At 48.1% G+C, this 27,234-nt stretch overlaps 1 protein-coding gene across 2 annotated transcripts in view; it reads left to right on the forward strand.

Annotated features, from left to right (window-relative positions):
- KCNN2 (potassium calcium-activated channel subfamily N member 2) overlaps window positions 1–27,234 on the forward strand; it is a 271,324-nt gene that overhangs the window by 105,578 nt on the left and 138,512 nt on the right. The window lies entirely within an intron of this gene.

The raw sequence follows: 27,234 nt of genomic DNA on the forward strand, positions 1-27,234 counted from the left end.
TACGGGTTGACACTGTTGTACCCTTGGACTGCAGGGCAGTTTGAACTTGTTTGGATGTTAGTCGAGGTTCTTTATCCAACATCCGCACAATCTTGTGTTGAAATCTCTTGTCAATATTTCTTTTCCGTCCACATCTAGGGAGGTAAACCACAGTGCCATGGGCTTTAAACTTCTTGATGACACTGCGCACGGTAGACACAGGAACATTCAGGTCTTTGGAGATGGACTCGTAGCATTGAGATTGCTCCTCACAATTTGGTCTCTCAAGTCCTCAGACAGTTCTTTGGTCTTCTTTCTTTTCTCCATGCTCAATGTGGTACAAACAAGGACACAGGACAGAGGTTGAGTCAACTTTAATCCATGTCAACTGGCTGCAAGTGTGATTTAGTTATTGCCAACACCTGTTAAGTGCCACAGGTAAGTTACAGGTGCTGTTATTTACACAAATTAGAGAAGCATCACATGATTTTTCGAACAGTGCGAATACTTTTGTCCACCCTCTTTTTTATGTTTGGTGTGGAATTATATCCAATTTGGCTTTAGGACAATTATTTTTGTGTTTTTTCATTTAATACAAATTAAATGAAGATAATAATACCAAAGAATTTGTGTTTGCAATCATTTTCAGGAAGAAACTGAGTATTATCTGACAGAATTGCAGGGGTGTCAATACTTTTGGCCACAACTGTGTGTGTGTGTGTGTGTGTATATATATATATATATATATATATATATATATATATATACACTCACTGGCCACTTTATTAGGTACACCTGTCCAACTGTGTGTTAAGACTTAATTTCTAATCAGCCAATCACATGGCGGCAACTCAGTGCATTTAGGCATGTAGACATGGTCAAGACAATCTCCTGCAGTTCAAACCGAGCATCAGTATGGGGAAGAAAGGTGATTTGAGTGCCTTTGAACGTGGCATGATTGTTGGTGCCAGAAGGGCTGGTCTGAGAATTTCAGAAACTGCTGATCTACTGGGATTTTCACGCACAACCATCTCTAGGGTTTACAGAGAATGGTCCGAAAAAGAAAAAAAATCCAGTGAGCGGCAGTTCTGTGGCCGGAAATGCCATGTTGATGCCAGAGGTCAGAGGAGAATGGGCAGACTGGTTCGAGCTGATAGAAAGGCAACAGTGACTCAAATTGCCACCCGTTACAACCAAGGTAGGCAGAAGAGCATCTCTGAACGCACAGTACGTCGAACTTTGAGGCAGATGGGCTACAGCAGCAGAAGACCACACTGGGTACCACTCCTCTCAGCTAAGAACAGGAAACTGAGGCTACAATTTGCACAAGCTCATCGAAATTGGACAGTAGAAGATTGGAAAAACGTTGCCTGGTCTGATGAGTCTCGATTTCTGCTGCGACATTCGGATGGTAGGGTCAGAATTTGGCGTAAACAACATGAAAGCATGGATCCATCCTGCCTTGTATCAACGGTTCAGGCTGGTGGTGGTGGTGTCATGGTGTGGGGAATTTTTTCTGGGCACTCTTTGGGCCCCTTGGTACCAATTGAGCATCGTTGCAACGCCACAGCCTACCTGAGTATTGTTGCTGACCATGTCCATCCCTTTATGACCACAATGTACCCAACATCTGATGGCTACTTTCAGCAGGATAATGCGCCATGTCATAAAGCTCGAATCATCTCAGATTGGTTTCTTGAACATGACAATGAGTTTACTGTACTCAAATGGCCTCCTCAGTCACCAGATCTCAATCCAATAGAGCATCTTTGGGATGTGGTGGAACGGGAGATTCGCATCAGGGATGTGCAGCCGACAAATCTGCGCCAACTGTGTGATGCCATCATGTCAATATGGTCCAAAATCTCTGAGGAATGCTTCCAGCACCTTGTTGAATCTCTGCCACGAAGAATTGAGGCAGTTCTGAAGGCAAAAGGGGGTCCAACCCCTTACTAGCATGGTGTACCTAATAAAGTGGCCAGTGAGTGTGTATATATATATATATATATATATATATATATATATATTATGCATTCTCTGGACAGATGAAGCTAATATAAACTTGTATCAGAATGATGGGAAGCGGAAACCGCCCCTTCTGCTTTTCCCACCACCCATGTAGCTACGCTACTGAATAGGATCCATGTAGTAGGCCATAATCTGCTGATTTCTGAGGTTTTTAATGCTTGGACCCCAAATGATCCTGAGATGGGGCAATGGATCCCCAAGAACAGGGCTCTGCAGCCTCATTTTGAATGTAGTAGAAGTGTGCAGTCTCGAGTTCCATTCATTGTCTTTGGGACTGTTGGAAATAGCTAGTTGCTATATTTGGCTTTCTCTAGCAGTCCCATAAACAATGAACAGAGTGGCAGCCAAGCGTTTGAACCGTTGTCTGTTCAGGACAGGGATACAGCGCCTTGTTCTCAAGGTTATAGACCTGGAGTTCCAAGTAGTTAGACAAGTTATACTCTGTTAATTGGGGATAATTCATTTTAGTAATAACCCAATAATTATGTACATGGATTAGCATTAAACATTAAACTGTAAATATTATTGTCCAGAGACAGATACAGTGCTCTGGATCATGTATTTATCATCTTTATTATCAGAGAGAGGACTTTTTTTTTATAGTTGCATTCGTTACTGTTATGCACGCTGGTTTCCAGGGTAAACAGCGGGTATCTAAGAACCGCGCGGCTCTTAGATACCCGCTGTTTACCTTGGAAACCAGCTTGCTCGCTGGTCCCGATCGCTGGTGGGTCTATGTGACAACTCACCAGCGATCAGCTAACTATGTCCCAGCGATCCCATCCACGTCAGGTCGTTGGTGGGATCGCTGGGACATTGAAGAGTGTAACGAGGCCTTAAGACAAGTGACGTCACTTGTCTTATCTATTGCATTTTTTCTGTGCTGTGTTCTAAATATGTGATTTCTTAGATTTTGTATAAGTCTATATGCCTGATGAAGAGACCTGAATAGTTTGGAAGGCTTGCAATGTGTTACCATCTTTTCAGTTAACCATTATAAGGTATCAACCACCTCAATTCTAAATATTTTTCTAGAGATTGAGAATTCTGACTAATGGCTAAAAATGACAAAAGGAAAAGAAGAGGCTCTATCTTTTGATGTTTTAAGACATTATTTCATTACAGCGAGAGCAAATTACTGTCAGTGATTCAGAAAATCTGATCTTGTTGCCCAAAGGGAACCTGATGACAGGATTTACCGCCATAATGTTCTGTATCAGCTTCTAAATAACTTTTGTAATCATGTCTTGATTATAATTATATATATAACCGGGGGAGCGTCCCTCTGTCTGAAGCCTCTATATAGACTGCGCAAGCGTGACGCCCCTGCGCAGTCTGGCTCCAGACAGAGTGAGGCAGCCAGCGGTGAGGAGTATGGCGCCGGAGATGGCGGTACCGTACACACTGCATACCGCCATGTCCGACGCCACACATACATACTTACCTGTCCGGGAGGAGCGTTGCCGCGGCGCTTCTGTTTGCCCGGAGACCGGGGCTGGAGTGCGGCCGGAATCGCACTGCGCATGCGCAATCCGGCGCCGTTTTACTCAAGACTCACTTGCAGTGTGTCTTCAGCAATATGGCGCCGGGCCGGAATCGCACACGCGCATTGCGCGATCCGGCGCCATTTTACTGAAGACACACTTGCAGTGTGTCTTCAGCAATATGGCGCCGGACAGCGCTCTGGGCATGCACGATTCCGGCCGCACTCCTGCCCCGGCCTCTAGCAGAACAGCGCTGGAGCACAGGAAAGAAAGGTGAGTATTAGGCTGTGTGCACACGATGCAGATTTGCAGCGGTTCCGCAGCGGATTTTACCGCGCAGGAACGTTGCATTTCTGCATTGTGATGTACAGTAGCCTTAAAATCAATGTAAAAAAAAAGCGCTGTGGAGACGCTGCAGATTTTTCCTCGCGGTTTTCCCGCGGTACAAAATCCGCAGCATGTTACTTCTTTTGTGCGGTTTTCCATCTCCCCTGTCACCAAATCAGCAGGGGGAGAACCGCGATGGAAAACCGCACAAAAAACGCATGAAAACCGCATGAAAAATGGAAGAAATCCGCAGGAAAAATGCAGGTCATTTGACCTGCGGATTTCTTCCATTCTGCGCGGAAAAATCCGCAGGGCCAAAAAGTACGTCTGCAGACAGCCTAAATATTTTTTTTTTTTTGTACTTTTAATAGGAGTGAGGGGACCATGCAAACCACGATAGGAGAGGTGAGAGGACCTTGCATACCAGGATTGGGGGGTGAGGGGGCCATGCATGCCAGGATTGGGGGATGAGGGGTACCATGCATACCAGGATTGGGGGATGAGGGGTACCATATATACCAGGATAGGGGGGTGAGAGGACCATACATACCAGGATTGGCGGTGGGGGGGCCATGCATGCCAGGATTGGGGGGGTGAGGGGGCCATGCATGCCAGGATTGGGGAATGAGGGGTACCATGCATACCAGGATGGGGGGTGAGAGGACCATACATGCCAGGATTGGGGGGTGAGAGGACCATGCATATCAGGATTGGAGGTGAGGGGGCCATGCATACCAGGATTGGAGGGTGAGGGGGCCATGCATACCAGGATTGGGGGGTGAGGGGGACCATGCATACCAGGATAGGGGGGGTGAGAGGACCATACATATCAGGATTGGGGGGTGAGAGGACCATGCATACCAGGATTGGGGGTGAGAGGACCATGCATATCAGGATTGGAGGGGAGGGGGCCATGCATACCAGGATTGGAGGGTGATGGGGCCATGCATACCAGGATTGGGGGGTGAGGGGGACCATGCATACCAGGATAGGGGGGGTGAGAGGACCATACATATCAGGATTGGGGGGTGAGAGAACCATGCATACCAGGATTGGGGTGATGGTGCCATGCATACCAGGATTGGAGGGTGAGGGGGGCATGCATACCAGGATTGGAGGTGAGGGGGACCATGCATACCAGGATTGGGGGGTGAGGGGACCATGCATACCGGGATAGGGGGTGAGGAGACCATGCATACCGGGATAGGGGGGTGAGGAGACCATGCATACCAGGATAGTGGGGGTGAGGGGACCATGCATACCAGTATTGGGGGATGAGGGGTACCATGCATGCCAGGATTGGGGGATGAGGGGACCATGCATACCAGGATTGGGGGTGAGGGGGCCATGCATACCAGGATTGGAGGGTGAGGGGGCCATGCATACCAGGATTGGAGGGTGAGGGGGCCATGCATACCAGGATTGGAGGGTGAGGGGGCCATACACACCAGGATTGGGGGGTGAGGGGTACCATGCATACCAGGATAGGGGGGTGAGGAGACCATGCATACCAGGAAAGCGGGGGTGAGGGGACCATGCATACCAGTATTGGGAGATGAGGGGTACCATGCATACCAGGATTGGGGGATGAGTGGGACCATGCATACCAGGATTGGGGGATGAGGGGGACCATGCATACCAGGTTTGGGGGATGAGGGGGACCATGCATACCAGGATTGGGGGATGAGGGGTACCAGGCATACCAGGATTGGGGGATGAGGGGTTCCATGCATACCAGGATTGGGGGATGAGAGGTACCATGCATGGGGTACCATGCATACCAGGATGGGGGGTGAGGGGACCATGCATACCAGGATGAAGAATGGGGTGCCATGCATACCATGATTGGGGGGGAGGGTACCTTGCATACCAGGATAGGAATGAGGGGTGCCATGCGTACCAGGATAGGGGGTGAGGAGACCATGCATACCAGGAAAGCGGGGGTGAGGAGACCATGCATACCAGGAAAGCGGGGGTGAGGGGACCATGCATACCAGTATTGGGAGATGAGGGGTACCATGCATACCAGGATTGGGGGATGAGGGGGACCATGCATACCAGGATTGGGGGATGAGGGGGACCATGCATACCAGGATTGGGGGATGAGGGGGACCATGCATACCAGGATTGGGGGATGAGGGGGACCATGCATACCAGGATTGGGGGATGAGGGGTACCATGCATACCAGGATTGGGGGATGAGAGGTACCATGCATGGGGTACCATGCATACCAGGATGGGGGGGTGAGGGGACCATGCATATCAGGATTGGAGGTGAGGGGGCCATGCATGCCAGGATTGGGGGATGAGGGGTACCATGCATACCAGGATTGGGGGATGAGGGGTACCATATATACCAGGATAGGGGGGTGAGAGGACCATACATACCAGGATTGGGGGTGGGGGGCCATGCATGCCAGGATTGGGGGGTGAGGGGGCCATGCATGCCAGGATTGGGGGATGAGGGGTACCATGCATACCAGGATGGGGGGGGTGAGAGGACCATACATACCAGGATTGGGGGGTGAGAGGACATGCATATCAGGATTGGAGGGGAGGGGGCCATGCATACCAGGATTGGAGGGTGATGGGGCCATGCATACCAGGATTGGGGGGTGAGGGGGACCATGCATACCAGGATAGGGGGGGTGAGAGGACCATACATATCAGGATTGGGGGGTGAGAGGACCATGCATACCAGGATTGGGGGTGAGGGGGCCATGCATACCAGGATTGGAGGGTGAGGGGGGCATGCATACCAGGATTGGGGGTGAGGGGGACCATGCATACCAGGATTGGGGGGTGAGGGGACCATGCATACCGGGATAGGGGGTGAGGAGACCATGCATACCGGGATAGGGGGTGAGGAGACCATGCATACCAGGATAGTGGGGGTGAGGGGACCATGCATGCCAGGATTGGGGATGAGGGGGACCATGCGTACCAGGATTGGGGGATGAGGGGTACCAGGATAGGGGGGGTGAGGGGACCATGCATACCAGGATTGGGGGTGAGGGGGCCATGCATACCAGGATTGGAGGGTGAGGGGGCCATGCATACCAGGATTGGAGGGTGAGGGGGCCATGCATACCAGGATTGGAGGGTGAGGGGGCCATACACACCAGGATTGGGGGGTGAGGGGTACCATGCATACCAGGATAGGGGGGTGAGGAGACCATGCATACCAGGAAAGCGGGGGTGAGGGGACCATGCATACCAGTATTGGGAGATGAGGGGTACCATGCATACCAGGATTGGGTGATAAGGGGGACCATGCATACCAGGATTGGGGGATGAGGGGGACCATGCATACCAGGATTGGGGGATGAGGGGGACCATGCATACCAGGATTGGGGGATGAGGGGTACCAGGCATACCAGGATTGGGGGATGAGGGGTACCAGGCATACCAGGATTGGGGGATAAGGCGTACCATGCATACCAGGATAGTGGGGGTGAGGGGACCATGCATGCCAGGATTGGGGGATGAGGGGGACCATGCATACCAGGATTGGGGGATGAGGGGTACCAGGATAGGGGGGGTGAGGGGACCATGCATACCAGGATTGGGGGTGAGGGGGCCATGCATACCAGGATTGGAGGGTGAGGGGGCCATGCATACCAGGATTGGAGGGTGAGGGGGCCATGCATACCAGGATGGGGGGGTGAGGGGACCATGCATACCAGGATGAAGAATGGGGTGCCATGCATACCATGATTGGGGGGGAGGGTACCTTGCATACCAGGATAGGAATGAGGGGTGCCATGCGTACCAGGATAGGAGGGTGGCAGCACATAGCAGGATACGAGACCATATACCAATAAAAATGCTCGCCACCCGGGCGTAGAACGGGTTCATAGCTAGTGTGTGTGTGTGTGTGTGTGTGTATGTAATATATATATATACACACACACATTGTGGTGCAGTGACCACTGTGTCCGCTAGGGGGCGCTGTGTAGGTGTCCCAGGACAGGCATGAACATTGTGGTAGTGGAAAAAGCATGAATGGAGAGAGGATGGTAAATGTTATGTATCACAAGGTGGGTGGTCTTATGATGGAAGCTGGAATCGCTATTAATCAGCAGATATACTGCTGAGGTTTCTGTTAGAGTGTGTCAGGGAAGAGCTTCCAGGTGGCTGGTGAGACGGGTGGGACCAGTCACCTACAAACACACCCAGGGGCATGTGTCTGAAGTAAAGCCTATGTGTATGGCTGTGAATCTGAAAGACCTGCAATGAGGTCATAGCCATGTGATGCTGTGGGCGTGGCTATGGACCATATAAGGTGACCAGGGTCACATGAGGAAAAGCCTGTATCTGATTGGTCCGTGTGGAAGGCCGACATGCTAGGAGGTGGGCTACCTTCCTGATGCGCACATGTGGACGCCGCTGACCGTGTGTGGCCTGTGTAATAGCCTGTGAGTGCTGGCCAAAGGGACGTCAGGACTGAGAAGCAGCTATGAGGTAACCCCAGACAGGGGGAGTTATCTGAGAGACTGTAAAGCCTGATGGTTGGATAAATCACAGCCTGTGTGAACACAGGGCTAATGGAGTGGAGCTCCACTATGAACATTCGTTTTTGTCTTCTGTAAGACTGTTATCGTTTTCCTCATGCTGCTATGGTTTATGCTGCACAATAAACCGCATGGACTGTTTTATTTGAAAAGCCTGTGCTGGACCTCGTTTATCTGCAGCCAAGTGAGTGTCCCCCAATACACTCAGTGAGCGCTACCTTACAATTAGTGGAGAATGCTAAGGGCACTGTTGTAGCGTTGTTGCTAGGGGCAACGGACGAGGTCTGCAAATCTCGGTTGCTAAGCACAACGGTTCCAGGAAGCAAATGTTGCAGTGTTGGCGACTCTGAGCCTGGGGAGCAAATGGTCGTGAAAACCATGAGTTATGCTGACTGAGGTCAGGAAAAGAGACTGTTGATAATTTGTGGGATACCTCTGAGGAGAATAGCCATCCAGAAACCTGTGTGGCTGTCACCAGCAGGTAAAGGACAGGTGTTCGTGTTGTACTGACCGGGGTCAGTGAGAGACTGTGGACCTGGTGAGGCCGGTGTGTTGGCAGACCCTGGGAGGAGGGTCGGATCCCTGAATAGCAGCCGGTGAGGCCTGTGTGTTGGACGGTCTCAGGAGGAGATGGACATCCTGAGTAGCACACAGACAGGCCACGTGTGTTTTTTTCTCTCTCCCTCTCAAATCAGCTTACGGTGGCTCAGTGGGGTCACGAAGGTGACAAGCGGCTTGCTGCAATTCGGCGGCGTTACGAAGGTGACAAGCGGCTTGCTGTAACTCGGAGGGGTTACGAAGGTGACAAGCGGCTGGCTGTAACTCGGTGGGGTTGCGAAGATTGCTGTGGTTTCAGTGGGTCCACGAATACAGCGCAGCAGGAGCTGCAGTGACGCCAGCAGCTGTTTGTGAGCGGAAGCCGGAGGTGCCGGTGATTTGCGGCTACAGCAGGAGCTGTGGCAGTGCCAGTAGGAGCTGGTGTGGTATCGTAATAGGACATCAGAGTATTCGTCTTCTTAAAGAGCCAGTTTTAAGCCCAAAAAGACATAAATGGTACCGTACGAACTCTGGCCTAAGAAGGCCTGTAGAAGGGACATGGGGAAATCCCAAAAGGGGGTGGTGACCAAAATCGGGGTGGTGACCCAAAAAGGGGTGGAGTCCCAGAGGGAGGCGGTGGCCCAAATCGGGGTGGTGACCCAAAAAGGAGTGGAGTCCCAAGGGGAGGCAAAGTCCAAAAAGGGGATAGTGGTCCAAAAAGGGGCGGAGTTTTCAAAAGGGTCAACACTGGTTACCTCAGTGGACATGCCTGGGGAACAGCGGTGTTTGTGTATGACTTTTTTGAGTGCGGCACATTCTTTCCGGATGACGACGGGCCGCAGGTGTGTATCGTGATGCTACACCATGAAGGAGTCTCTGGACGGCTGGATTCAAAGAGTCAGGTGACTCTAACAGGAACTCCTCTCGTTTTCTATCTGACCGAGAAAAAGGTCAAGGTTCGCTGCCACCATGGGGTCATTGTGGAATATACTGTGGACAGAGTAATGATTGAGGGGTCCAAATGGGTTGAGTGTCAAGGTGGCAGTATACCACCAAACTTAGTGTATCCCTTTGAGAGGGGCCGGGACTTTGACTTGTTTGAAGATGCAGGGGAAGTTGATGAAGTGTGGGGTGGCTCAAAGGAGGAGGTAGCACCACCTAAGATCGATAGTCCAGAGCTCCGGGTGACAGAGAAAAAGTGTAGGTCTGACCAACTTGGGGATTTGGCTGGAGTGATCAGACATGTGACCGTGGGAAACGGGGTACCTCCAGGAAAGGGGTTCGACATCTGTGTGAGTGGGGGCTTGCTGTTCCAGGATGACAGGGTGAGTGGTGACTCCAATTCAGACTGTGACTCAAACACAAGGGAAATAGTGTGCAGTAAGGAGGTCACTTTGTCTCGGACAAACTCCAGCGCAGAGGGAGTTAGTGATGCGGTGGAAATAAAACAGGCCTGTAGTAGACCCGCAGAGACCATAGAGGCATATGCAGGAACAGGTCGAGCCCTGAAGAAGCAGAGTATGGGTGGGCAAGAGAGCCCATCTGAAAGTCTAATTAAAGAACTGATGGTGCGACACGTGCTGGCCAAAAGAGAGTAGGACCAGGAGATAGAGTTGTTTAAAGAGACTGTAAAAGAGCATGTTGAACGAGAAAGGGTCCTAAGACAAGCAGCTGAGCACAGAGTGGATGAGCTGGAGAAGGAAGTCTCTGAGCTCAGAAGTCACCTGTCAGCGTGTCAAACTATTAACGAAGCGATTGTAAAAGATATGGAGGTGCTCAGAGAAGTCCAAGAGAAGTGTCAGCAGGAGCTTCTCCGGAGAGAAGATGAGCGTCGCTGCCTGGCAGAGGAGCGAGAAAAAGTTCGTAGAGAGCTCATGATAGAGAAGGAGACGAATGCCCAGCTCCAGAAATCCATGGATGACCGGGAAGTCGAACTGTCATGCTTGCCCGATCTGATCGCAATGAAGGAGAGTGAACTGGAGAGGCTGACCAAAGAAGGGGAAACTCCACTGTTCAAGTGTATAATAAAGGTACCCAAAGATTTGCGAGAAGCATGTGCCAGTACGGGTGTGTATGAGGCCTTTTAAAAAAGCAGTAAAAGCCTAAAATGTGAACTTGGTCCCAGAGACGAACCAGTTGGTGATACTGGCAGAAACGGAAGTCACAGAGAAGAGGGTGGCTGTTCTGTCGGATATACGTCTGAAATGTCTCCACGCTAAACAGATGTTAAGGCAGAGTAATGTGAAAGCGGCTCGATGTCTAGAGCGGCCGAAGGAAGTTAAGAATCGGCTGGGCTTAGAGGAAGACGTAATTCCGGTACCCAAATATCTGGTGGGGAAAGTCGTTGGAAGGCTCAGGAACGTAATGCAAAACCTTATGGATATCTCCGGTGTGGCGAGGGTGAGGATCCCTCCTGATGGTGAAGTCCAGGTATCTGGTGAAGTGGGCATGATTCCCATCATTGTGGTTGGCTCCATGGAAAGCCTTAGGAACTTAAGGATGCTCCTGGAGTATCGAGTGACATACCTGCAGGACATAGAGCAGTTGAGACTGGACCGACTCCAGATTAATAAAGAGATGCGGAACATCAGATGGCGGCATCCTGCATCTCGGGGTATAAGGACCAGAAGGTACACCCCAATTAATGATGTGGCAGGTGGCCAAAGACCTTCAGCAAAATGTGAACTTCGCAAATCTGCAAGTGGCAGTTCTTCTGGCAGTACGAGACTGAGAGACCTTAGCTCCTGTGACATGCTAAATGGGTCAGACTCAGGCCAGTCAGTTGACGCGACTATAAGTGAGACTTCTGACTGTACCCACTGGGGAAGCCGGCCAGTGAGAGAAAGGTCGGGTGACGGAGCGCACTGCAGAAATGCGGAGACAAAGCAGGGTCTGGTGATGCAGATGGTCTTTGACAGGAAGACCAAAGCCCAAGACCGATATACTGACCGCTGGGGACGGTGCAGGCCTAACGTAAATAGGATGCCATATGACACCCAAAACAGACTGTGACGATCCTCTCGACTTGTAGGGCAAGATGACATCGGTGCCTGGTCCCGAGACCCCTGGGTGATGTCATGTGTTTAACCCCACAAGTTTGAACAGAGGGGGGAGGTATGTGGTGCAGTGACCACTGTGTCCGCTAGGGGGCGCTGTGTGGGTGTCCCAGGACAGGCATACAGGCATGAACATTGTGGTAATAAAAAAAAGGTTGAATGGAGAAAGGATGGTAAATGACCATTATGTATCACAAGGTGGGTGGCCTTATGATGGAAGCTGGAATCGCTATTAATCAGCAGATATACTGCTGATATTTCTGTTACAGTGTGTCAGGGAAGAGCTTCCAGGTGGTTGGTGAGACGGGTAGGACTAGTCACCTACAAACCCACCCATGGGCGTGTGTCTGAAGTAAAGCCTATGTGTGTGGTTGTGAATCTGAAAGACCTGCAATGAGGTCATAGCCATGTGATGCTGTGGGCGTGGCTACGGACCATATAAGGTAACCAGGGTAGGTCACATGAGGAAAGGCCTGTGTCTGATTGGTCCATGTGGAAGGTCTTGGAAGGCCAACATGCTAGGAGGTGGGCTACCTTCCTGATGCGCACATGTAGACGCCGCTGACCGTGTGTGGCCTGTGTAATAGCCTGTGAGTGCTGGCCAAAGGGACATCAGGACTGAGAAGCAGCTATGAGGCAACCTCAGACAGAGGGGGGAATTATCTGAGAGACTGTAAAGCCTGATGGCTGGATAAAGCACAGCCTGTGTGAACACAGGGCTAAGGGAGCAGAGTTCCACTTTGAACATTCGTTTATTCGGACTCCCATGACAGCACCACGAGAGAGGGGATCCGCCCTTCAGTAACAGGAAACCTACAGATACAAAAGGGCGGCACCTCTCCCACTCATCAGTTGGTTTCCTGTTCCTGAGGGGACAGGATCCTACAGACGAAATGCTGGATCCCAGGCCGGCCGGCTGATGCAGGTAGCGGGGGGGTCTCCTACCTCGGCCAGGTCCGGAGCTCCTGGAAGACGCCACGGTGGTCCTGGATGGGCACACGGTGGTGCCGTGTACAGCAGGGAGCGGCGTCCTGAGGATGTCCTTCTCCATGGAAAAGACCAGCCGCTGCCGGTGAGTATGCCCCCGGGTCTCCCGGCTCCGGCGGCGCGGTTGCGTGGTCGGTGGTGGTGTAGCTGCGTGGTGCCGGGGAGCGCAGTGTAAGGGAACGCTTGGGTGTCCCGCGTAACTTCCGGTCACGTATGGGGTCGCGGTGACGTCATGGGCAGAGCCTGGGGGTACTTCCGGGTCGCGGCGCCACTGCGCAGGCGCGAGGACCCCAAGATGGTGGCACCCATTGGGAGAGGCGCCGGACCACCGGCCACTGGCAGCGCCAGCTGGGGGGAGGGGACCCAATTAAGGGGGGGGGTGCGGCAGGTAGCTGCTGTCCGGAGGAGGGGTATATAAGCAGGGCCCTGCATGGGTTCCATGCTTTGGCCACATTATTGCACGCAGTAATGGAGAGCGATCAGGAGCAGCAGCAGCAAAAGCGGTAGCAGCGACAATCATCACTGCCGCCCCAAGAGGACCTTCGGCAGGTCAAACAAAAGAAAAAGAAGTCCCGTGACAGTAAGGAACATGCGGGGCGAAGTGACCAATCCAGTCATAAAAGCTCCTCTAGACGGACAGGAGCATCGACTGAGAAAAATCCCCCTCATTCTCCGGTACTTAATTGTGGCACTGGTAAGTGATCTACGTGAATGTTCACTCAGTTACGGGCCTCCCTCTATGTTTTATTTCTAGGGGAAGAAATCTACGAGTAAAACAAAACACAGAGAATGTGCACTTTGTGCATGCCCGTTACCGGACTCATGCCCCAAAAGATTGTGTCCCCCCTGTATCCAGCAGACAGTGGCGGAGGAAGCGACCGTAGTAGCTGCAAGCTTAAACGATATAGTCAGGGCAGAGATGAGGGAAACCCTGAAATCCCTGTCCCAACCGGAAAGCTTAAGGGGTGGGGACCCTGTGAAGTCAGATTCCTCGGTAGAATGGAGGAGAAGCAAGGACTCCCATATTTCTTCCCCCTCATCCTCCTCAGAGGAGGAGGATTCTGGTCGGTTTTGACTGCCGCTTGACCGAGTGGACAAGCTGGTAAAAGCGGTGAGAGGAACAATGGAAGTGGAGGAGCCCAGACCTCAGTTATCCATGCAGGATGTCATGTTCGGTGGGCTGGAGCAAAGGAAGCGAAGGGTCTTCCCCCTTGAACAAAAAGATTCAAGATCTAATCCGTCGAGAGTGGAGGAAACCAGATAAGAGAGGTTCACTACCACCAGCCCTCAAACGTAGATACCCCTTCGATGATCCGACGGTGAACACTTGGGACAAGGCCCCAAATTAGACGCGGCAATCGCGAAGGCATCAAAAAGATCCTCACTACCTTTTGAGGACATGGGGTCCCTTAAAGATCCTTTAGATAGGAAGGCAGATACCTTCCTTAAAAGTACCTGGGAGATGGTAGCAGGTTCTTTAAGACCAGCAGTAGCCTCAACATGTACGGCCTAGGTCCATGATGATCTGGTTGGACCAGTTAGAGTCACAGTTGAAACAGGGGACGTCTAGACAGACAATTCTTGGGGCCCTACCAGTAATCCAGGAGGCCGCAGCCTTCCTAGCGGATGCCTCTGCTGATGCGGTAAGAATGGCCGTCAGGGCAGCAGGACTCTCTAATGCGGCTCGTAGAGCCCTGTGGCTAAAGTGCTGGCAGGGAGACATTCAATCCAGAGCAAAACTCTGTACTATCCCGTGTGAGGGGGAATATTTGTTCGGAGCAGTCCTGGATGAGCTGCTTGAGAAAGCCGGGGACGATAAGAAAAAGTTCCCGAATTTGTGGTCCGCATCCTTCCGATGTCCATTCAATAGAAGGAGATTCGGTCAGGGGAGAAGGCGCAATCCTTCACCTAATAGAGACCGTCCCAGATGGGAGGATAGAAGGAGAAGAGGTACGGGCTTCGTGTTCAGGCGTTCCTCAAGAAAGCGAAAGAAACTGAGCCAATGACTAGCAATTCCCGTGGGGGGTAGACTGTCAGCCTTCCTCCCAGCATGGTTGCAGATCACCAATAGTGACTGGGTGCGAAATGTAATATCCACCGGGCTCAGGTTGGAGTTTAGTTATGTTCCATGGGATACCTTTAAACTAACTCCCTTAAGGTCTTCGCCCCTTGAACAGGCTGCTTTAGAGGCAGAAGTAAAAAGCCTGTGCCTGAAAAATGTCCTGGTGGAGGTTCCGGAATCGGAGAGGGCTTCTACTCTCCCTTATTCCTGATCCAAAAACCGGATAAGACATTTAGAACCATCATTAGTTTACGTTCCCTCAATGAATTTTTGGTTAATCACACCTTTATGATGGAATCCATCAATTCAACAATAAAGATGTTGTTTGAAGGGTGTTTTATGGCAGTCGTGGATTTGAAAGACGCGTACTATCATGTGCCTATCCACGCAGACCTCCAGCAGTTCCTGAGAGTAGCGGTTTCAATAGACGGTCTGATCCGTCATTTTCAGTATAGAGCTCTTCCTTTTGGTCTCTCAGCGGCGCCTCGGGTATTTACGAAACTAGTGGCCGAGGTCATGGCTCATTTGCGGGAGGCTGATATCTTGATTGTCCCGTACTTAGACGATTTTTTGATTGTGGGGAATTCGGTGGACCATTGTCTATCCCAGATAGAGAGGGCTAAATCCAGACTAGAGAGCCTTGGATGGATAATAAATTACGAGAAATCCCGATTTCAGCCCCTAAGAGTCCAAAAGTTTCTAGGCTTACTGTTAAATTCAGAAACTCAGCAGTGTCTTTTGCCATCAGATAAATTAGAACATATACAACAGCAGGTACTTCGGGCAATTAATAGACCCTCCATGACCCTCAGGCAAGCCATGTCTCTGTTAGGCTCTCTAACCTCATGTATCCCAGCAGTCAGGTGGGCACAATTTCACACTCGATCCCTTCAGAGAGACGTCCTAGTTAATAGCAGGGCCTTAGAGGGGTCTCTACAGGGTCAAGTATCGCTAAGCACTTTGATTCTTACATCTCTTAGGTGGTGGCTCGATGACAAAAACTTATCCTCAGGGGTGCCCTGGGTGACGCAGATAACCCACATAATAACCACAGATGCTAGCCCCTTGGGTTGGGGGGCCCACATAGGGGACATAGTGGTACAGGGACATTGGGACTCCGATGCGGAGACCTCATCTAACCAGAGGGAGCTGTTGGCGATTGAGTTAGCAGTTAAAAAACTTGTCATGTACCTATAGGGTCATGTGAGGATCCTCTCGGACAACCAGATAGCAGTAGCCTATGTCAACCACCAAGGTGGAACACGCTCCGAGGCCCTGATGCGGATAACGGAACGTCTCCTTCAGATAGCCGAAGAAAATTTTCAATCTTTAACTGCGCTCCACATCAGAGGGAAAGACAACATGATGGCAGACTTTCTAAGCCGCAGGGCCCTAAGGCAAGGAGAATGGGCTTTAAACACGGGCATTTACAACCTGATTGCCCGCAAATGGGGTCAGCCGGAGGTAGACCTCTTTGCCACCAAAGAAAACAGAAAGGAAAAAACATTCTGCTCTCTGAATCCCAGGGAAAATCCACTGGCAGTGGACGCCCTCCTGATAAAATGGGACTTCTCTCTGGCATATGCCTTTCCACCATTAAACTTCTTACCTCTGGTAGTAAGAAAGATCAGGGAAGATCGAGCAAGAGTCATATTAATTGCCCGCTTCTGGCCCAGAAGGACCTGGTTCGCATGGTTGAGGACCATGTCGGTATGCGATCCCTGGGTACTGCCGAACCTTCCGGATCTCCTCTACCAGGGGCCAGTCAGCCACCCACAGGTAGCGGGACTTCATTTGACGGCGTGGTGTTTGAGAGGACACTATTGAAGGATAGAGGTTTCTCCAAAAATTTAATTGATACCCTCCTGAAAAGCAGAAAACAAACTACCACAAATATCTACGCTAGAACCTGGAGGCGATTCCTGTCCACCTTTGAGTTTAATGTCAGGGATGGAATACCCACAAAACAGATTCTGGAATTCCTCCAGAGGGGTCTCGAATTGGGTCTCTCCACAAGTACATTAAAAGTACAGGTTTCAGCCTTGGGGGCCCTATTTGCATGTGATATTGCCAGCAACTATTGGGTGGCGAGATTCATCAAAGCGGCTGCTAGATCGAGACCCATACACAAGGACAGATGTATACCATGGGACTTAAATTTAGTCCTTACAACCATGACAGAAAAACCATTCGAACCTCTAGATTCGGCTTCACTAAAGGTTATATCACTCAAGAAAGCTTTTCTGGTAGCGATAACATCCGCACGTAGAATAAGCGATATACAGGCACTTTCCAGATTGCCCCCTTATACAGAATTCTTACAGGATAGAGTAATCCTAAGGCTGGACCCGGCATACCTTCCCAAAGTAGCATCACACCTTCACAGGACACAAGAGATAGTTCTGCCTTCTTTCCTCCCTAATCCGACCAATCCTAAGGAACAAAAACTTCAGGCGTTAGATGTTAAAAGATGCCTACTTAAATATTTATCAGACACGGATCCTTGGAGGAAGGAGAACGCATTATTTCTATCCTTCCAAGGTCCCAGGAAAGGGTGTAGAGTATCAAAACGCACATTAGCAAGGTGGATTAGGGAGGCTATCTCTCTTGCCTACACAGCAGGTGGCGGTCCGGCTCCACAGAATTTGAGAGCGCATTCCACTCGTGCCATGGCGTCATCTTGGACAGAGAGATCGGGAGTGTCAATTGACCAGATACAGTTGTGGCCAAAAGTATTGACACCCCTGCAATTCTGTCAGATAATACTCAGTTTCTTCCTGAAAATGATTGCAAACACAAATTCTTTGGTATTATTATCTTCATTTAATTTGTCTTAAATGAAAAAAAACACAAAAGAGAATGAAGCAAAAAGCAAAACATTGATCATTTCACACAAAACTCTAAAAATGGGCCAGACAAAAGCATTGGCACCCACAGCCTAATACTTGGTTGCACAACCTTTAGCCAAAATAACTGCGACCAACCGCTTCCGGTAACCATCAATGAGTTTCTTATTACAATGCTCTGCTGGAATTTTAGACCATTCTTCTTTGGCAAACTGCTCCAGGTCCCTGATATTTGAAGGGTGCCTTCTCCAAACTGCCATTTTTAGATCTCTCCACAGGTGTTCTATTGGATTCAGGTCTGGACTCATTGCTGGCCACCTTAGAAGTCTCCAGTGCTTTCTCTCAAACCATTTTCTAGTGCTTTTTGAAGTGTGTTTTGGGTCATTGTCCTGCTGGAAGACCCATGACCTCTGAGGGAGACCCAGCTTTCTCACACTGGGCCCTACATTATGCTGCAAAATTTGTTGGTAGTCTTCAGACTTCATAATGCCATGCACACGGTCAAGCAGTCCAGTGCCAGAGGCAGCAAAGCAACCCCAAAACATCAGGGAACCTCCGCCATGTTTGACTGTAGGGACTGTGTTCTTTTCTTTGAATGCCTCTTTTTTTCTCCTGTAAACTCTATGTTGATGCCTTTGCCCAAAAAGCTCTACTTTTGTCTCATCTGACCAGAGAACATTCTTCCAAAACGTTTTAGGCTTTTTCAGGTAAGTTTTGGCAAACTCCAGCCTGGCTTTTTTATGTCTCGGGGTAAGAAGTGGGGTCTTACTGGGTCTCCTACCATACAGTCCATTTTCATTCAGACGCCGACGGATAGTACGGGTTGACACTGTTGTACCCTCGGACTGCAGGGCAGCTTGAACTTGTTTGGATGTTAGTCGAGGTTCTTTATCCAACATCCGCACAATCTTGCGTTGAACTCTCTTGTCAATTTTTCTTTTCCATCCACATCTAGGGAGGTTAGCCACAGTGCCATGGGCTTTAAACTTCTTGATGACACTGTGCACGGTAGACACAGGAACATTCAGGTCTTTGGAGATGGACTTGTAGCCTTGAGATTGCTCATGCTTCCTCACAATATGGTTTCTCAAGTCCTCAGACAGTTCTTTGGTCTTCTTTCATTTCTCCATGCTCAATGTGGTACACACAAGGACACAGGACAGAGGTTGAGTCAACTTTAATCCATGTCAACTGGCTGCAAGTGTGATTTAGTTATTGCCAACACCTGTTAGGTGCCACAGGTAAGTTACAGGTGCTGTTAATTACACAAATTAGAGAAGCATCACATGATTTCTCGAACAGTGCAAATACTTTTGTCCACCCTCTTTTTCATGTTTGGTGTGGAATTATATCGAATTTGGCTTTAGGACAATTCTTTTTGTGTTTTTTCATTTAAGACAAATTAAATGAAGATAATAATACCAAAGAATTTGTGTTTGTAATCATTTTCAGGAAGAAACTGAGTATTATCTGACAGAATTGCAGGGGTGTCAATACTTTTGGCCACAACTGTATGTAAGGCGGCCACGTGGTCATTTCCTTCAACCTTTTTTAACCACAATCGGTTAGACATGGGATCGGTTAGACATGGGTGCCTCCTCAGATCTCACCTTTGCGCTAAGGGTGCTGCAGGCGCTAGTCCCTCCCTAAGTTAGTTTACATCTCTGTAATTCTCTCGTGGTGCTGTCATGGGAGTCTGAATAAAGTATTAAGCTACGTACCGGTAACTGTATTTTTCGGAATCCCATGACATCACCCTTAGTTCCCTCCCTTGTTCACGAATAGGGGTGCACTCCTTTAGAAGATTGTTTCACGGATTTACCTTATATGGGAGATGGTATAGAAATTGAAAATAGGAGATATAGATTGTATATATCCTGTGCCACTAACCATGGTAGCCTCTCAAGCTCTGTAATCCAACTGATGCGTGAGGGAGGTGCCGCCCTTTTGTATCTGTAGGTTTCCTGTTCCTGAAGGGCGGATCCCCTCTCTTGTGGTGCTGTCATGGGTTTCCGAAAAATACCGTTACCGTTACGTAACTTAATACTTTTTGTCTGCTGCAAGACTGTTATCGTTTTCCTTATGCTGCACAATAAACCGCATGGACTGTTTTATATGAAAAGCCTGTGCCGGACCTTGTTTATCTGCAGCCAAGTGAGTGTCCCCCAATACACTCAGTGAGCGCTACCTTACAATATATATATATATATATATATATATATATTGCAAAATGGAAAAGTATTTTTGGCGTCTTTGCTCCCGGACTAGTCCTAGATCGTCATATGTCCTGGCATTTCACTGTTATAACACCAACAGCAGCATGATTGGCATATAAAGCCTGCGCAGTGGGAGAAGAACAAGTCGTCTTTCTTATCTTCCACCTCTCGGCTCTCTTTCACACACTGGTTTGTCAATCGTTCTGCTGTGACCGTGAGTCGGCCTGTGGGGGGTCTTCAATCTCACTAAATTGGTATACCATAAAAAAGTTAATTTATTTCAGTTTTTTAATACAAAAAGTGAGTCTCGTATATTATATAGTCATTACAAACAGAGTGATCTATTTCAAGTGTTTATTTCTGTTAATGTTGATGATTATGGCTCATTATCTCAGTAAATTAGAATACTTTATAACACCAGCTTGAAAAAATGATTTTAAAATCCGAAATGTTGGCCTACTAAAATGTATGTTCAGTAAATGCACTGAATACTTGGTCGGGGCTCCATTTGCGTCAGTTACTGCATCAATGCAGCGTGGCATGTAGGCGATCAACCTGTGGCACTGCTGAGGTGTTATGGAAGCCCAGGTTGTTTTGATAGCAGCCTTCAGCTCGTCTGCATTGTTGGGTCTGGTGACTCTCATCTCCCTCTTGATAATGCCCCATAGATTCTCTATGGGGATAAGGTCAGGCGAGATTGCTGGCCAATCAAGCACAGTGATACTGTTGTTTTAAACCAGTTATTGGTACTTTTGGCAGTGTGGACAGGTGCCTAGTCCTGCTGGAGAATGAACTGTCCAGTTCTTTTTCTCCTTGGCCAAGGTAAGACGCTCCTGGCGTTCTCTAATGGTCATGAGTGGTTTGACACAAGGAATGTGACACTTGTAGCCCATTTCCTGGATTCGTCTGTGTGTGGTGGCTCTTGAAGCAATGACTCCAGCAGCAGTCCATTCCTTGTGAATTTGCCCCAAATTTTTGAATGGCCTTTTCTTAACAATCCTTTCAAGGCTGCAGTTATCCTGGTTGCTTGTGCACCTTTTCCTACCACACTTTTTCCTTCCACTCAACTTTGCATTAATTAATATGCTTGGATATAGCACTCTGTGAACAGCCAGCTTCTTTAGCAATGACCTTTTGTGGCTTACCCTCCTTGTGGAGTGTGTCATTGACTGCCTTCTGGACATCTGTCAAGTCAGCAGTCTTCCCCATGATTGTGGAGCCTAATGAAGCAGAATTAGGGACCTTTTTAAACACTTAAGGCCCCTTTACATTTAGCGATGCACCAGTGATCCCGACCACGATACGACCCGGTCAGGATCGCTGGTGCATCGCTAAATGGTCGCTAGTGAGCTACCGCACAGGCAGATCTCACAGCGATGCAGCAGCGATTCAGCAGTCATTAGTTACCTTTCAGACGCAGCAATCCTGACGTCCTCCCGTCGCTCCTCGGCGCCAGCTGGAAGCCCAGCAGGAAGCGCCCGACGAGAAGTGGAGCTGCGCGATCAGTGACAGACAGCGGGGGAGCCGGTCGGAGGTATCACACATAGCGATATCGCTAGCAATATCGCTGCTGCTTCACCAAATCGATGATGCTTTAGCGATATCGCTAGCGATAAAACCCCCTTTAGGAAGCCTTTGGAGGTGTTTTTTGTTAATTATGCTAATTTACTGAGATAACAACTTTTGGGTTTACATTGGTTGCAAGCCATAGTCCTCAATATTTTTTACAGAAATAAACACTTGAAATCGATCACTCTGTAATGACTTTATATAATATGAGTTTCACTTTGTGTATTGAAGAACTGAAATATATTATCTTTTTACTGATATTCTAATTTAGTGATAAGCACTTGTATGTTCTGTTCAGACTCTTTTGTAGGAAAAAAACGTAGTGCTGTTGCATTGTGTGAATATACACTAAGGTTATGGTTGTTATCAGTTGTACGTTGCAGTTGCGTTGTGTGAGCATATCCTCAGTGTGTTTTTCTTCCCTATTGATTTTAGTCAATCTCTATGTGCATGAGACCTTGTCCACTTACAGTAACAATATTTGAGATTGATTAGCGTATGAAAGGGTCTTTTTTCATATTTCAGAACCTTGACTGCCAGCAGTTGAGCTGCGTGTGACTAGCACTTGCCTCCAGGGTGTTTCATTCAGCTCTTTGTCTGTAACATTTTTATTCTATTACAGGTGCTGATATTTTTTAACATACCATATTTCTTTGAACTTTTGGTAACAAATTCTACATTCTGTCCTTTTGTATTTTCCATGTAGGCTCTTCAGTTCAGCAAATTATGTTCATAATACAAAGGGCTTCGTATATTATTGCAGTCATGTGGAAACAAAATGATGGGTTCAATAGGAAAGGATATTTTAGTATGTTTGTGGGCTCAAGCATTCTGAAAATGTATCTCTGATTGTTAATGTTTCAAGGCACTTTGCATGTAATTAGCTCTGCTTGGGTCAGTGAACAATTTGCCGGGTGTCAATGGGATGCATTAAAAGGGGAATTTGCAAAAGGGAAGCATGAATTTCAACACTGTTGCTGTTCCTTTTTTCACATTTTATGATTGCATACTTCCATAAAATATGAAATAATGGATTCATCCCCAATCAACTGATTGATGTCATATTTAAAACAAGACATGCAATATTTAACGTTAATATCTAACTTTTTCTAGAAGCTTTTGATGCAGCTTTCCGAGTTTTTATGATACACTCAGCTTTGTAATCCTCCCATAATAACTACTTTGTGGCTTAAAAATTGCTAGCATTACCGAAGTGGTAAAAATACATTTATCTGCCTGTGCACACCTAACCAATACGTCTATAATTTATTTTATTAAGATATGTAGACTCGGTTGTAAAGTGGAGTAAGAGTATGATAACAATTGAAGCATAATTTTCAGTCTACTCTATAAGTGTTCACCGACCCTCCATAGCTAGTTTTTATACAAGTTGTTACCATATTTTTAGGACTATGAGACACACCGGGTTTTAGAGGAGGAAATTAGAAAAATAAATTGAAGCAAAGAATGTGGTCAATTCTGTACTAATATCCCCTATCCTGGTATATATATCTCCCCACCTCAAGTATACATGGTCCCCTCATCCCCATCCTGGTATGCATGACTGTCTCTTCCCTATCCGGGTATGCATGGCGCCCATCCCCATCCTCCCCCCTCATCCCTACCCTGGTATGTATAGCCTCCTCATCCCCATCCTGGTATGCATGGCTTCCTTATCCCCTTCCTGATATGCATGGCACCCATCCCCATCCTTATATTCATGGCCCCCTCATCCCTATCCTGGTATGCATGGCCTCCTCATCCCTATCCTGGTATACATGGCCTCCTCATCCCTATCCTGGTATGCATGACTTCCTCATCCCTATCCTGGTATGCATGGACCCCTCATCCCTATCCTGGTATGCATGGCCCCCTCATCCTTAGCCTGGTAGGCATGGCCCTCTCTTCCCTTGTCTGGTAGGCATGGCCCCCTCACTCATCCCTATCCTGGTATGGTATGCATGGCCCCCTCATCCACATCCTGGTATGCATGGCCCCGTCATCCCTATCCTGGTATGCATGGCCCCCTCATCTCTATCCTGCTATGCATGGCTCCCATCCACATCCTAGTATGCATGGCAGCCATCAGAAAAACATACAAAAATAAACCATTCTACTTACCTTCTCTGCGCTCCCTCGCAGTATCTTGTTTCGATGCCAGCAACTAATTTATTATTGCAAGCAGCACATGGCAGTGACGTCATGCGCTGCCTAAAAAGCAGAGGGCACCTGCTGGAACACTCACTGCTCCCCACGCTGGGACTATGGGCCTGTGGAGCAGTGAATATTTACTGATCATTAATAGCGAGCACAGTGTTAGCTGCAGGCTTTCTTCAGCTGCCGGGCTTTCACGTGTGCCCGCTACTAAAGAGGATGAGAATTCACTGCTCTTCACTCTTTCTTTAATAGCAGGCACACGTGATCGCCCAGCAGCTGCAGAAAATCGGTGGCTGCTGTTACTGTGCCCGCTATTAAAGTTCAGTGAATATTCACTGCTCTCCATGCCTATGGGAGTGGAGAGCAGTGAATATTCATTCCCTTAAGTAGCGGGAACGTTAACGTCCGCATGGTAGATGCAGGAACTTGGCAGCTGTGGCTAACAGCGTGTCACTATTAAACAAAAATGAATATTCACTGCTCTCCACTGCCATGGATGTGGAATGTAGTGAATATTCATTTCTCTTTAGCAGCGGGCACAGGAGTTAGCCACAACAGCCAGCTCCTTCCTCCTGTGACCCGCTGCACCTCCGCTGCCGCTCCCCCACCTCCCCATCCACAGCCAGAGCAGTTACATCCAGACTGTAAGAAGCATCCCCATTTTTCTCCACATTTTTGGAGGAAAAAGGTGTGTCTTTTATAGTCTGAAAAATACGGTACCTTACCCTCTTCTGTCAAGGTATTTTCAATCAAAGTTTTTTTTTTGCTGTTGGCAATTGCCTGCATCAGATTTCTGGAAAGCACCATTTTGGATGCTGCAATGGTAAATCTAAGATTTTTTAACGTAGCGCTTTTTTCAGCAGTCTAATTGAGAATGACTGGGGTGGATGTATGCTTGATCAATCACAGCTCCATTCTCCCTGAGCTCTTCAGAACGCAGTTCTTGGAATCAGTGGGGGTCCCAGTAGTCGGATCCCCAGCAATCGGGAAATTATCCCCTGTCCAATGGATAGAGGAAAATGTTAAAACTCCAGACAACACCTTTTACACTTAAGATTCCCTGAATAGAAACAGTTATGGCTGATCTAAATGTGGTAGAGAAATTCTATAAAAGGACTTGATTAGAAATGAGTCAAAATTCAAATCCTCTTGTTGCAGATTTTCCTGAAAATTTTGATTTGCAGAAGTGTTATTTTCTGCGAAATGAATGTCCCTTATTATTCTTTGGTGTCTGGAGAGAACACAGACAATAATAAAAATAAGATGTAAAAATAATAAAAAAATATTTATACTCATCTTTTTGCTCAGCTCTCTGGCCCATCTGCTCTTCACCATCACCTGTTCAGTCTTCATCGCAACTACTTATCACTGCCACAAATTCTAAATGCCCAGAACTTTTCAGGGCTGGAAGTCCCGCCTTAGCATGAAGAGGTCAGGGGATTCAACACTAGTCCAGTGATAACAATATGTGATGAGACCCAGGCAGGATACAATAAGGAGGAGGAGAGATGAGTCGTAAGGAGAGTAAACGTTTATTTTCAATGTTCTTACCTTTTGATAGCCCTTTAAGGTTCTGCAAAATCTTGCCATCACTGAAGCAACTTAAGGCCTGTTTCACACATCCGTTTTTCCCTATCAGTCAAAATCCGCCGTTTTGCCAAAAAACGGATCCGCCATTTTTCTTGGCGGATCCATTTTTTCCCCATTGACTTGTATTAACGGCGGATCTTGACGGATGGTCATCCGTTCGATCCGTTTTTTTATGGATCCGCCAAGATTTTGCTGTCCGCTGAGCGGACAGGACGAACAATGAAACGTTTTTTCCCCGGCCGGATCCGCATTTTCTATTGCGCATGCCCGGGAGAAATGCCGGATCCGCATTTTCTATTGCGCATGCCCGGGAGAAATGCCTGTGTCGGAAATTTAACCCTAAACTCAGTTCTGGCGTGTGAAAAAAATTCTCTCTCTCCGCATTTTCTATTGCGCTTGCAATTCTCTCTCTCTCTCCTCCCCGGGCAGCATGGATCCGTTGGCCGCCATTTTAGCGGATTACTTACCTCCGACCGGCTCCCCCGCTGGCTATCGCTGATCGCGCGAGATCGTCCACGCGTGGACGCGGGCGGGAGGACGTCATCATCGCCGCGTCTGACAGGTAAGTAACGACCGCTGCTGCATCGCTGTGAGATATGCCTGTTTGGCAGCTTAATAGCGACCATTTAGCGATGCACGATCCTGACCGGGTCATATCGTGGTCGGGATCGCTGGTGCATCGCTAAATGTAATGGGGGCTTTAGAAAAAACCTGCAGATTTTTTAAATCGAGTAGAATTCAATCTCACTCAGATATGTTCTCTCATCTGTGGATTTGATATCTCCTTTTCAGGCACATCATTTTTTATTATAACTCCTTTTTAATGTTTTTTTGATGTGCTTTGTCTTAAATGGTCTTTTCTCATTGAATCTGCCTCCATCTATCTGAACTGGTGCCAATACGAGGTGTGCACGATTTGATAAAACATGAACCAGTGAATTATGCCTACAGGCTGAGATGACTCAACAGCAATTGGCCTTTATGTGTCTTTCTTTTATTTCCTTCCTTCAATCTAATATTTCTCTTCTCCAGTGTCTTAGCTATACTGCATTGGGTAATAAATATATTTCTCTTTTTTAGATATAGTTACTGTATGTCATCTTTAAATGAACATTCTTTATAACAGAGCAGAGTCACTCCATGTACATGGGCCATCTACCGTAGTTTGTGAACGTATCAATCAAAAATGTTCTAGGGCTAAAAACCAGGATCTAAACAAGGTTAGTTATTGCATCACAGACCCAGATATATTTTCACCAAGGATAGTGTATGGACTTTTTTGTATGACGCAGAATGGACACTAAAGTAAAAAAAAAAAATATTTAGGCTATCACAAATATATTAGGGTCATAATCCAGAGTGAACTTTAAGGATTGTAATCCGAACTACTGTGATTCTTCTCTTCATTCCATCAAATTGAATGTACTACTGTCATTCAGAAAATTGTCTTGATGGAAAGAGTACCCCCAGGGTCATCTGTGTTCATCCAAGTATTCATCTAGCATGACCTACAAAAAATAAAGATTACTGCCTTCCTGTGCACTGAATGAAGTGGAAAGAATTATAAAAAGCCAAAGATTTTTTATTCCCTGCAAGGAAGATAATGATCTAACATTTGGTTCTGCATATTACAATTAGAGTTGAGCGAATCGGGTCGGTCATATTCAAAAGTCGCCGACTTTCGCTGAAGTCGGGTTTCATGAAACGAAACCCGACCATAGCGTGAGGTCGGCCACGAGGTCGGCGACCAGAGCGCCAAAGTCGCATTTCAAAAGATGCTTCCAGCGCCCTTTTTCAGCCAATGATGGAGGATGCACACTGTGGGCAACGCGATGACATAGGCATCGGTCACCACCATCTTTGAGAAGGGCATGCAAATGAT

Source organism: Dendrobates tinctorius, unplaced genomic scaffold (genome assembly GCF_039654945.1).
Source record: "Dendrobates tinctorius isolate UK_male_01 unplaced genomic scaffold, ASM3965494v1 ptg000003l, whole genome shotgun sequence".
Lineage (NCBI taxonomy): Eukaryota > Metazoa > Chordata > Amphibia > Anura > Dendrobatidae > Dendrobates > Dendrobates tinctorius.